The 14,075-nt window shown below is 42.8% G+C and overlaps 1 protein-coding gene and 1 pseudogene across 2 annotated transcripts in view; both read right to left on the bottom strand.

Moving 5' to 3' along the window:
- Positions 1 to 14,075, bottom strand: part of LOC124711151 (spastin) — a 484,594-nt gene that overhangs the window by 440,482 nt on the left and 30,037 nt on the right. The gene's annotated exons all lie outside the window — the stretch shown is intronic.
- On the bottom strand, positions 6,605 to 6,722 carry LOC124717470 (annotated as a pseudogene).

Genomic DNA, 14,075 nt, shown 5'->3' on the forward strand with positions numbered 1-14,075 from the left:
CATCCATGCCCGAGGCAGGATTCGAACCTGCGACCGTAGCGGTCGCACGGTTCCAGACTGAAGCGCCTAGAACCGCTCGGCCACAACGGCCGGCTTCAGTGGGGCGTGTCGCGTGGTGGGGACGTGTGTGTATCCGCAGGTGCGCAAGTCAGTATCACTTCATGGAAATTTTACCGTATTACAATGGTTGTGTTATTTGTGACCATCCGGTAGCTACGAAGCGGCCAGCGCAAGAATTACGGCAGCTGGACGAAAACACACACCAAAATCAGTCACCAACATGACGGGGTTCGACGGCGGCAACCGAAGTCAAAGCCTTCCGATGGTTTGGGGACTCACCACAATCAAACCCAGTAGAGTGCAGGATACTACTTAACCCACAGAAGTAGCTTACTGTTCGCCTTTTAAGTTGTTTTTCTAGCTTTCAACAATGACTTAAGGCACATTTTTGTATGTCATTTACTATTAACAGTTTCTTCCATCCTCTAAGGCAATAGTTGCGAGCTGTAATCGAAGAAGCGGGCAGTTTAGCCTGGGAAGTGCTTCACGAACGAGCACTTGTTAGCTTCTATTGATCTTGGATTACGCGAACAAGTGATCTTTTTTCAGAACTAAATGTACATGAAAAATAAACAACTGTAGTCTCTGTTATCCCTAAGGATGCATCTCTTCCACTTTCAAGCCCTTTTGATCATGTTGAGAATGGCATTTATGTTTTTCTTAACGAAAGCACGACAACATTCTGCAAACAAATTGTGAACTGTCTCTCCTGAACGCTGAAGCGAAGATGAAAAAAATAATTCAAGGCAGTGTTGTTAAGTTACGCACTTACGAAAATCGTAAAGAATTATTCACCGAAAATTTTGAGGATTAAACATTTGCTGTAAACGAACTACTCTGACAATTTTTGAGCTGTCATTGTTTTAACAATATGTTGTTGTTGTTGTCGTCTTCCGTCCAGAGACTGGTTTGATGCAGCTCTCCATGCTACTCTATCCTGTGCAAGCTTCTTCATTTCCCAGTACCTACTGCAACCTACATCCTTCTGAATCTGTTCAGTGTATTCATCTCTTGGTCTCCCTCTACGATTTTTACCCTCCACGCTGCCCTCCAATATTAAATTGGTGATCCCTTGATGCCTCAGAATATGCCCTAACAACCGATCCCTTCTTCTAGTCAAGTTGTGCCACAAATTTCTCTTCTCTCGAATTCTATTCAACACCTCCTCATTAGTTTTGTGATCTACCCATCTAATCTTCAGCATTCTTCTGTAGCGCCACATTTCGGAAGCTTCTTTTCTCTTCTTGTCCAAACTATTTATCGTCCACGTTTCACTTCCATACATGGCTACACTCCACACAAATACTTTCAGAAATGACTTCCTGCACTTAAATCTATACTCGATGTTAACATATTTCTCTTCTTAAGAAACGCTTTCCTTGCCATTGCCAGTCTACATTTTATATCCTCTCTACTTCGACCATCATCAGTTATTTTGCTCCCCAAATAGCAAAACTCATTTACTACTTTAAGCGTCTCATTTCCTAATCTAATTCCCGCAGCATCACCCAATTTAATTCGACTACATTCCATTATCATCGTTTTGCTTTTGTTGATGTTCATCTTATACCCTCCTTTCAAGACACTGTATATTCCGTTCAACTGCTCTTCCAAGTCCTTTCCTGTCTCTGACAGAATTACAATGTCATCGGCGAACCTGAAAGTTTTTATTTCTTCTCCGTGGATTTTAATTCCTACTCCCATTTTTTTCTTTTGTTTCCTTTACTGCTTGCTCAATATACAGATTGAATAACATCGGGGACGGGCTTCTAAGATAAGTCGCAGGGTCAGTATGTAATGAATTTTAAAACAATAGAATTTTCATCTCTGAATAGCGCCGTCAATGACTAGTTTGTAAACACGAAAAAGACGAACCTCTTATTATACCCGCAGTATTATGTCCCGAAACCGAAGTACCCAGAACCGCATCGCCCTTCCTAGCACTGGAGAAAGAAGCGAGTTTCATTGTTGAAAATTATCTGTACAGAATTGTTCCTCCGAGAATTTCTTAATGCTTCTAACATGACGTTGTCAGAATGTCTCAACCTCTCTCGTCAATTAACTGAGATTTGCTTATAGTTTTATACTTCTTTTTACTTGTTCATCATGGCCTGCAACGATGTGAGACAGTTTGGTGATCTGAGACGGCGCTATATTGGGAGGCGGCCTCGAAAAAGAATGGGGCGTGGCTCGCCATTGTTCAGGAAAACCGCGGTATACCTAAATTAGAATAGCCGAATCCAGAACGGAATCCAGACCGCCTTGGAGGCCGCTCTGGATAGTCTCTGGGCTCTGCACTGACTCTGTAACACATGGCTGGGAGGCTTCGTCTAAACGTTGCCGACTAAAGACATTAATTACTACGTAAAGCAACATACCGCGTAACTGCATGTCGTGAAAGCTGGTACTGTGTCCATACAGCGCCCTATGATTTGACTAACAATCAGCTTACTGTCACACCTAATTCGTCGTAGGTTGTGTTCCAAAAATTAACAGCATAGACACAGAAGTGACGACACTTTCTGCAGGACCTGCCCATAATTTTGTAGGACAATACTGAAGCACGTGCACTGCAAGCTGTTACTGACTTGTCTGACTGATGGGGCTCCTAAGTGCTATACCATTTAAATAAAGCACTCCCCTGGCTTAAGCCCTCGTGCGTTCAAATCGATCTCTAAACTGAAGGAAACACTTCTCGGCATTCGCTTCAGTACTGCTACAAATTCGTCGAGCAATAGACAGCGCCGCTCGAACTGTCAACACAACTGGCACTGCTATGAGTATCCTACGACTTCCACATCGCTGGCAACGGGTTATACACAATGCTGGTGAAGTTTGAAACACGTATCTGTTTTTTACGGGCTGTAAATAAATAGTTGCCACTATTAAAGTTCCGACCTTCGTGTATACTAGGTCTACAACTTTGCTTCCGCCGTTTTTTTCCCTCTGAGTTCGGAGCTTTTTTGTGAAAAACTTACAAAAAAAAATTATGATTCATAGTATTGCCCATCGCTGGCCACTACATTCTCCCATCTTTCGGATAGCATACGAATCCCGTGGCGGAAGAATTGCGCGTCTTTTGTGAGGATCCATGAATCGATTCAATTTTGTACTTGTTCATATGATCGGAAGTGCTGGTCAGCCAGACTGTATGCCACTGATCGAAAAACGTGGTAGTCAGAGAGAGCAACGTATGGAAAATACGGTGGGAGGGATAGGACTTCTCATTTCAACGTTTCTATGTATATTTTGACGCGTTTTGCGACATGGGGTCGAGTACTGGTCTGCTGCAAAACTACCTTTACGTGCCTGTCGCTGTATTGTGGACGTTTGTATTTCAGTACTGGGCTCGAACGCATCAATTCCTTTCGATAATGATGTCCTGTGACTGTCTTCGTCTGTTTGAGTAGCTACGAAAACGTTTTGTCTTCCACCGCCATGACGGTCTTCGACAACAAAATCATCGTTCTTAAGACGTTGAAAACATTCTCTGCACGTTCTTCTACTAATAGTTCCCTCACTATTGGTCTTACACAGCATTTTAATAGCCACAGCCGCAGATTTCTTCATGTTAAATTACAACTTCCCGTAAATGGCGTGAAATGGGTACTTAAGTTGACGTAATTAATCGAGAATAACCTTATGATGCAATACAAATCGACTAATATTTTTATGGCATTATGTTTACAGATGCCTAAGCTTATTGTATCACACCTATGACCAACCACCTGAACCCCACTTGCCGCTACTGCCGTCTATTGCAAAACGGCGGAAGCAAAGTTGTAGACCTAATAGGTTCACAGCACAGTGTCGACAAGTAATCAAAGAATCCAGACACAGTCATTTTTCTAACTACTACACTGCTGAAAACTTTCCTCCTTTTAAAGTATTCACATAAATTCTCATATCTGTAACATCACGCCGCCTGAAAATTTCACTAACTCGTGCGATTCCAACAGATTGTAGTGTTAACACATAAATTCCCTAGGCAACGAGTATATAACGAAAATACATGAACGCGACACAGAACAAAATAGACTCCTTTATCTTCATACGCTTGAGACGACCTAGAAAATTATCGCAAACGTCGCGCAGATCTTGCAATCCCACCTACAGCTGACGCTAGAATAACAAGCTGCAAGTATTCAACTTATCTCTAACGCAACTGTATATAAGAAACACTGAGATTTACGGCACCAGCAATGTTATCTTCTAAGTTCACTCACAGGCAGAATAATTCACCAGACAACCCATAAAACGTACGTCCTGTGCTAGTTTCAACCAAACTGAAATGGATGTCGAGGCCCCAATGACAAATTTCAAAAATTAAATGTATGTTCCCGAAAGCTCTGCTGTCTCCCACTGGAGATAGGGAGGAAGAAGGGTGAGGAAGAGAGAATGCACGTATCGCCTGCAAAATTAGCGGTTTTTCAGAGAAAGAGAGACTGCATTTATCGCATGCAAAACATGCAGTTCTTTTGCGTTTACTCTTCCCATCCGTATGACGGGTCTTCTTTCTACATCCTACGCCAACCAACTACTTCGTGTCTGCAGAGCAGGCTACACTCTGCGCCTTCAGCAGCCTTTGTGAAATAAACCAATATTGCAAGTCTACTGAAACGTGAATTGAATTCAACAAAAGTTTGACAGCCACAGAAGAATGGGAAACTTTGTGAGTTGCGAGCATTTCTCGAAGGCGGACGCTAATCTGAATTACAATCGTATCGCGCAGCATTTCCCAGTTAAAGAGGGGAATGTTGCGGGGGAATATAAAATGGTAACTCCTGCACAATAGATTCAATATAAGTATCTGCCACAACTGGTGCAGGTCTTAATTATGGAAGTAGCGGTGTACGTGGAAGTAAAGACCAACTTTCCTTATAATAGCGAATATTTCGGAACTCTATGAACAAACTGACAAAGTAAGGTTTTTCTTTTTGCTTCGGACAACAGTTAGTTCTAAGGAACAACGACCTCCACGTGTATAGGTTAATATTAGGTAAGGGAAAACAGTCTTCAGTCCAAAGACTGGGACATGCACAGTAATCGTTTACTAGAACCATCTGACAGCGTTATTTACCCTTGCCTACCTCAGACTTCTGAACTGACTGACACACAACCACCAGTGACGGTTCGAGAACATTTTTTCACACAAGTGGCGCATAAGTTTTGTAATAAAATTAGGGGCATCTAAATGGATGCTATACGTGTAGCCTCCTCTCGACAGCGAAACTGGCCACGCCACACAAATTATTCCGCTCCGCCGCAGGGCTCTCCGTTCGGTAATTTCGGGTCACCATTTCCGGCGAGCGGCGCCCTGTGCAGATGCGCCGCCGGCGGCCACCACAGACGTAGCGAGCGACTAGCTAGCTAGCGCGCGCGCCCCCACCACGGCAGGGCCCGGAAATAACAGCTCCCACACCACAGCCCCAACGCAGATTTCCAGAGACCGCACAAAGGTTCGCACGCGCTGATATACGACGCGGGATTTCGCACCGGGGCCGACTAACAAATTCCGCAAATTGCGGATCCGCCCTCCCGGGAAGCCTACCGCCGACGCGCTCTCATTAACACACGATGCTCACGCGGAAGCCGCCGCAGGGAGCGAACCGACGCGGGAGGAAGGAGTGAGAGTGTCGTGTGGAGCGCAGGTGTGCAGACGGTGATGTCATTAACGCCGGCGTTTCCATCCTACAGCACGCCACCAACTGACGTACGAGCCATTATTAATTATAAACACCTAATGGTGTGGTTGTGCACTTTGCCTGGAGAGCAAAGCCTTGCATTGGCAGTGTTAACAATGACGAAGAACACTCCAGCAATTTCAAAATATTAACTCCAGTGATACTAAGGCGTTTTTCATAACGCGCATTTATGACCGCACGAAAACAAATTGTAAAAGAAAAATTGCTGGTGAATTATATTAGTAAGATACTTTTTAAGGAGATACTAATGTGTAAGTTAAGTCGAGAACCTAAAATTACCTTTCAGCATGCACTTAACACAATCAACTCACTTTCAATATCGTATATTACCGAATTTCTGACTGCCGCAATAAATTTTAAAAAGGAAATTTAGTTCATTAATGTTGACGTTTACTCTGTAGTGTGTTAAAAACTAAACTCCACCCGAACAGGCCATGAACGCCCAACGGCACCGACCGGTCGCCGTGTCATCCTCACCCCACAGGCGTCTCTGGTTGCGGATATGGAGGGGCATGTGGTCAGCACACCGCTCTCAAGGCGGTAGGTCAGTTTCCGAGGCCGGAGCCGCTGCTTCTCAATCAAGTAGCCAAAAATGGTTCAGATGGCTCGGAGCACTATGGGACTTAACATCCGAGGTCATCAGTCCCCTAGAACTTCCAACTACTTAAAGCTAACTAACCTAAGGACAACACAAACATCCATGCCCGAGGCAGGATTCGAACCTGCGACCGTAGCAGTCGCGCGGTTCCAGACTGTAGCGCCTAGAACCGCTCGGCCACACCAGCCGGCTCATCAACTAGCTCCTCAGTTTGCCTAACAAGGGCTGATTGTACCTTGCTTGCCAACAGCGCTCGGCAGACCGGATGGTCACCCATCCTAGTGCTTGCCTAACCCGACAGCGCCTAACTTCGGTGATCTGACGGGAACCGGTGTTACCACTGCGGCAAGGCCGTTAGCGTTTATACAATGGGGAACGTACCCTCTACTATTGTGACTTAACGAAAAATTTAAGTTTAACTGAAAAATTTAAAACATTTATTTAATCTGGTAGAAGAATTCATGAAAAACAAATATTTTTTTTTTCAAAAATTTAAAATATAAAGTAACTGATTAGATTGCAATATTTTCAAAAGGCGGGCATAAAGTACTCCCCCCCCCCCCCACCGTGCTACGAGGAGTAGCACTTCTATACTTAGTGCGCTTTTACAACAGTAGTTTTGTCTCCATCATCTGCTCGTTCAAATGAGGTTGCTGCAGCACCCACGGGCAACAGACTGCCTTGTCACAACTAGGGTTACCAGATGAAACTGACAAAATTACGGAACATTGCCTGGCGAAAGGATTTGCTGAGCTGAGAGAAAACCCAACAAAATCCCTCAGAAAATATTAAAATTATATTTATTATTGCTAATTAAAGCTTTCAACAAATTTTTTGCTGCTCTCATTGTTTCGGAAAGTTGTTGCACGTTTCGAAATTCAAATTACAACGAATGCATAATTCTGCTTTTACCGTATCGACATTCACAATCGGTTTATTTCCAGCATCAGCCCATGAACGACTCACGTACCAAGACTCTTTCAACATGGAAGCGCCGTTACCCTTCTGATAAATTTTTGTTAGGCGTTATTTCTCCATCTGAAAACGTTTTCCAAGGAAAAGTTTGAGGATGTAGACCTCTGACTCTGTAACAGCTCCACAGTTTCATTCAGCAAACAGATCTTTTGGCATAAAGCATGTTTATCAATGTCTTTCTTAATACCCTCCACCTACCGTGCTTCCACAACTCTTTCATATGTAGGAGATACTTTTTCTACGTTTACATACCTGAAAATCTAGACAGGAGAGCTTTCGTAGTAAAGCCATTTCTGATATAATCTTCGGTTCTCGGTTAGGCTAAGGGAGCTTCATTTTTTGCATTTATTTCGTTCAACCTCATTTAGTTTCAACATTTCTTGGTTAGCTTTTGCTCAGATAGATTAGTGATATGAATGGAATTCTAAAAGTATCAATCACGGGGATACAAGTAACGTTTTGGTTTAAACATCAGCGCCAAAATCGCGCTGTATTGGACTGCTGTTTGCAGTTAAAATGAAGTTATGAGTAACCTCGTTTCTTACAAAAGCTGCAATATGTTAACAACATTAAAGAACTAGCAACGATAATGCAGTTTTTAAATAACCAAAGCCATATTTATTGTGGCCATCCTCCTCAATGTTGTAAATGGAAAGAATAGGGCACTGGCTCTCAAATATTACGAAACATTTATTCTCTCAAGTTAATATACAGATACACATCAAATTATACGTGGCATATTCTGAAAGTAAATATACTATGACCATAAAAGGCTGTCTGTGGTTATTTGCTTTCTGAGGGTTGACAACAATGAGTGGTAGGGGATCCCCTGATTAGAGCGAGCACCGCAGGAATACAGTAGTACGGAAACTCATGTGGTAATTGTCCAGTTTCGTGAAAGATGTCGGTAAGAAATCCCGTCAAATGCTTCCTACTCGCGGAAGGAATAAAACCGAAATCTTTTCGCGAATCAAAACCCTCTACAGTAGTGTTATGAACCGAACGAATGTGTAAGTGACGTAGGGAGTTTAGTGGAGGTACAACAAATATTCATAACAAACTGAGTGGAAGACCTACCATTCCTGATAGATGTGCAAAAAATCTAGGAAACTGTTCGAAGACCACCGGGTGCAAGTGGATGATTTCTGCGATGTTTCCACAACTATTTTGAGACACTCGCAAAAACAATGGGATAATGGAAACTGTGCGCAAGATGGTTCCCAAAACAGCTGACACAGTAGCACAAGAAAAATCGGGTTGGTAGTCCCCACGAATTTCTTAAGTGATTTTAATCACAAGCAGAGGATTTTCTGAGCTCTATTGTGACAGAAGATGACACGTGGGTGGCTTGTTACATGTCTGAGACAAAAAGACAGTCGTCAGAGATGCCTCACACCAATTCCCCATCTGAAAAAAATTCAAAACCACAATTTCAGGCCAAAAAGTCATGGCCTCGGTATTTTGGGACCGAAAATGCATCATTTTGGTCGAATTGCTGCCTCGAAGGGAGACCATCAATGCACAATGATACGTTTGTTACACGACAGCGCCCGCCCTCACTCAGCCTTAGCCACCAAGGCACTCTTGATTGGGATGTTTCGACGACCCCCCCCCCCCCCCACCGCCGGTATTCCCCTTAGTTGGCGCCTTCAGATTATGATCTTTTCACCTCCCTGAAGGCACACACGAGTGGAATTAAATTTTGAACGGTCGAGCAGGTGCAGAAGGAGGGGAAACGAACGAGCGGGACAGGTCTTCGAGGTAGGCATAAAGAAGCTTGTGCCACGACTCACCACATGCACTAAACGGGATGGCGATTATATGGAAGAAGCAAAGTGTATGAACAACATCATACAACTTTTTTCGAATGCACTTTTACTAGAAACTATGAAAATATGCTACACCTACTTTCTTAATATGCCTCGATTTTAGAAGGCAATACATAACGCTTTTTTTTAAATTTATCATTCGTGTCTTATTTTCTTGCTAAGTGCAAACCATCATCATCAGTGTTTTGCCAAAAGGCAGGTTCACATGGTCGTTTTTCAGGTTGTCCGGTCTTCTGCCAGCCTCTTCATGTCCGCATAATTTCCTCTTCCCTTTATAACATCAGAAACCACCTATTTTTCTCCTTCAAAAGAGATGATTTTTTTTACTACTTCAAACAACTTTCATTAAAACCTTATGTTCATATCCTCGTCCAGGTATTTTAAAACTGAAATATCTTCTTGTTTTCAGGTATTTGGTCTTCCCTACGTGAGAAAACTAGCAGGAAAAGTATCAAATCGTCATGCAACCTTCACAATGTGTTACAAAAAAATCAAACAAAAGAAATATTAAAAAGGGACAAAGTCCTTTTCTACAACATGAGTAAACGCGGCGAGAACTGCTTAACTTCTATTGTTAGCAGACTATGCCACCGTTCCCTCTATCTGGGCATGTACAGTATTCATCGTACAAAGTATTTTATAGCTCCACGATCGGCACAATCAGTTGATCATTGACGTCACTGACTCATTCGCAATTTGGTTTCTCGATAGTGTAAAAGTGGTTTTAAACGAAGCTTTTGATAATGTCTAATGCTAAGTGGAATATTCTCTATGCGATTATGAAGGTAGCAAGGTTTAGTTCGAGGAAATGAAAGGGAAGTAATAACTGAAATGTTCCGTCAGCACACTGAGCCAGCATTAATGAAAACCGAGAAAATTTAGAACGGGAGTTAAAATTCAGAAACAAGAAATAAATCGTTGTCCGCTGATACTGTAATCTATCAGAGACGGGAAGGACATGGAAAATTAGTTGAACGGAATGGAGAGCGTCTTGGAAAGGGATGAGTATCATCGGAAGGAAAAGAGAAGGAATCAAATTAGGCGATGCTGAGGGATTTAGATTAGGTAATGAGACACAGTAGCAGATGAGTTTTGCTATTTGGACAGCAAAATAACTGACGGTGGCTGATATAAAAAGGATACAAAATGCACATTAGAAATGGCTAGGAAAGTATTTCTAAAACAGATACATTTGTTAACATCGAAAATACGTCTTTTCTAAAGGTATTTTTCTGCAATGTAGTCTTGTATGGAGGTGAAACGTGTACAGTAAACAGTTCAGATAAGAAGAGAATAGAAGATAAATATCGTGCAATCGAAGAAAGCCGTAGATCAGAGGGGTGATCGGACAATTGACCTAGTGCTATGGAATCCAACTGGGCAGTGAAGTAATTTATGGTACAACGTTATTAAAATATGGGATCGGTTGTTGGTATACGTCCCGAGGTATCGAGGAATCAGCAACTTGGCAAATGGAGGGAAGCCTGGAGGGTAGAAATTATGGGAGGAGACGAAGGGTTGACTATAGTAAGTCGGTTCAAATGGATGTAGGTTACAGTAGTATTGCACAATATAAATGAGCGTGGAGAGATGCTTCAAACCAATCTTCAGACTGAAGACGACAAAATATTCACGATCAAATTTTACACTACTGGCCATTAAATTGATACACTACGAAGATGACGTGCTACAGACGCGAAATTTAACCGACTGGAAGAAGATGCAGTGATATGCAAATGATTAGCTTTTCAGAGCATTCACACAAGGTTCGTGCCGGTGGCGACACCTACAACGTGCTGACATGAGGAAAGTTTCCAACCGATATCTCATACACAAACAGCAGTTGACCGGCGTTGCCTGGTGAAACGTTGTTGTGATGCCTCGTGTAAGGAGGAGAAATGCGTACCATCACGTTTCCGACTCTGATAAAGGTTGGATTGGAGCCCATCGCGATTGCGGTTTATCGTATCGCGACATTGCTGCTCGCGTTGGTCGAGATCCAATGATTGTTGGCAGAATATGGAATCGGTTGGTTCAGGAGGGTAATACGAAACGCCTACTGGATCCCAACGGCCTCTTATCACTAGCAGTCGAGATGACAGGCATCTTATCCGCATGGCTGTAACGGATCGTGCAGCCACGTCTCGATCCCTGAGTCAACAGATGGGGTCGTTTGCAAGACAACAACCATCTGCACAAATAGTTCGACGACGTTTGTAGCAGCATGGACTACCAGCTCGGAGACCATGGCTGCGGTTACCCTTGACGCTGCATCACAGACAGGAGCGCCTGCGATGGTGTACTCAACGACGAACCTGGTTGCATGAATGGCAAAACGTCATTTTTTCGGATGAATCCAGGTTCTGTTTACAGCATCATGATGGTCGCATCCGTGTTTGGCGACATCGCGGTGAACGCACATTGGAAGCGTGTGTTCGTCATCGCCATACTGACTTATCACCCGACGTGATGGTATGGGGTGCCATTGGTTACACGTCTCGGTCACCTCTTGTTCGCATTGACGGCACTTTGAACATTGGACGTTACATTTCAGATGTGTTACGACCCGTGGCTCTACCCTTCATTCGATCCCTGCGAAACGCTACGTTTCAGCAGGCTAATGCACGACCGCATGTTGCAGGTCCCGTACTGGGCTTTCTGGATACAGAAAATGTTCGACTGCTGCCCTCGCCGGCACATTCTCCGGATCTCTCACCAATTGAAAACGTCTGGTCAATGGTGGCCGAGCAACTGGCTCGTCACAATACGCCAGTCACTACTCTTGATGAACTGTGATATCGTGTTGAAGCTGCATGGGCAGCTGTACCTGTACACGCCATCCAAGCTCTGTCTGACTCAATGCCGAGGCGTATCAAGGCTGTTATTAGGAGCAGAGGTGGTTGTTCTGGGTAATGATTTCTCAGGATCTATGCAGCCAAATTGCGTGAAAATGTAATCACATGTCAGTTCTAGTATAATATATTTGTCCAATGAATACCCATTTATCATCTGCATTTCGTCTTGGTGTAGCAATTTTAATGGCCAGTGGTGTATTTATTTTTTTTTTCACATCGTCATGACTGGCAAGGAATGTAGGCGTTTTATGGAACCACCTCCGCCTTTGCGTGGAGTAAGTTGGAAAGAATCATACAAACCAATCAATGGCTTTGCCTCAGTGGTAACACTGGTTCCCGTCTTATCAGCGAAATTAAGTACTGTGGGGCTTGGCCAAGGGTGGAGGGGTGGCCGTCCACGTCTGCCGAGCGCTCTTGGCAACCGGGGTATACTCAGCCCTTGCGAGGCAAACTGAAGAGCTACTTGACTGAGAAGTATCGGCTCCGGTCACGTGAACTGGCAACGGCGGGGAGTGCTGTGCGGTGACCACATGCCCCTCCATATCCGTACCCAATGACGCCTACGGGCTGAGGATGACACGCCCATCGGTACCATTGGGCCTTCAACGTCTGTTCGGATTGAATTTTTTTATGCAAAACAATAGTTGTTTAAGAAAACAAATCTGAACTTCCCTGGCAGCAACGTTTTTCTCTGTTGTTTTTCATTTATTACAACGAGTTGCAACTACTGCAACACAACAGTCAATTAGACACCAAGTATTCATTTATAATTGGCATATTTCTATTTTCACATTCATTTCAATAAAATGCAGTCACTAACAATTAAGGAGGTCCAAAATACACCTCCAGGTTTTGGAACCAGTCTGCCAGCATAACAGCGCTCACCTTGAATTTCGGAATTTATAGACATGATTCAGAAGTAAGGAATGTTGTTCCGTTCGATATCACACGACTGGATCTCGTACATGAACTCGTGGACTGTATGATTTGCACAGATTGTTTCTCTTTAATCGAATTTTTATGTTGTTCACAAACCGCAACACATCCTACACTTTTCAGCTAATTAAGGCCATAGAAGAATAGTCTTTTCCGAACGCACTTCTAACAAAAAGCGATTCTTGTAGCTGGAGTCCATGATTTTTGTTAATCCTGCCTTTCAAGTTCTTGTTGCGGTATTTCCAAAGAAATTTTCATTATATTAACACATGTTTCTTTACATCTAACGGAGAAATGAAATAAAAGTTAAATCGATGAAAACTGTTAACATAACGAATTATTTTCTTAAAAAATTTTCATCCCATATTTAACCACTTGGGGGTTGAATTTCCAAAAACAGTGAAACACTTTTTTCAATTTGTAATAGAGAAGCCATATACAAACTTCCACAGATTTAGCTTTGAATATGCTTTCATGAAACTTTTGACCAGGGGTTGAATTTCCAGAAACAGTGAAAAGTGTATTTTTTTAAAATATCTAATCGAGAAATCAAGCACCAGTTTTCATAGAAGTAGCATTAAAAATACTTTAGTGCTTCTTTTACAATGATTTATTTTCATCGCTATTTTATCTGCTAATTGGTCGAATTTCCAAAAATGCTGAAACATTTTTTCATTTCTACCTGAGAAACTAAATACCAATTTTCGTTGTTCTAGCTTCAAAATGGTCTAGTAGCGAAATATTTTCAGAAAGCCTTTCATCCCTTATATCAGGCCCTAAGGAGTGGAATTACGAACACCCCCTTTCTAACCTGACCCTGACAGAGGCGCGTGGGGTCAAAATGTCTTGCGAGCCCCACAATTCACGCTGAATAAGGAAAAGTGTGAGGTTATTCACATGAGTACTACAAGAAATCAGCTAAATTTCGATTACGCGATAAGTCACACAAATCTGAAGGCTGTAAATTCAACTAAATACTTAGGAATTACAATTACAAATAACCTAAATTGGAACGATCACATATAGAATATTGTGGATAGAGCAAACCAAAGACTGCGATTCACTGGCAGAACACTTAGAAGGTGCAACAGGTCTACTAAAGAGACTGCTTACACCA

This window comes from Schistocerca piceifrons, chromosome 1 (genome assembly GCF_021461385.2).
Source record: "Schistocerca piceifrons isolate TAMUIC-IGC-003096 chromosome 1, iqSchPice1.1, whole genome shotgun sequence".
NCBI classification, from domain to species: domain Eukaryota; kingdom Metazoa; phylum Arthropoda; class Insecta; order Orthoptera; family Acrididae; genus Schistocerca; species Schistocerca piceifrons.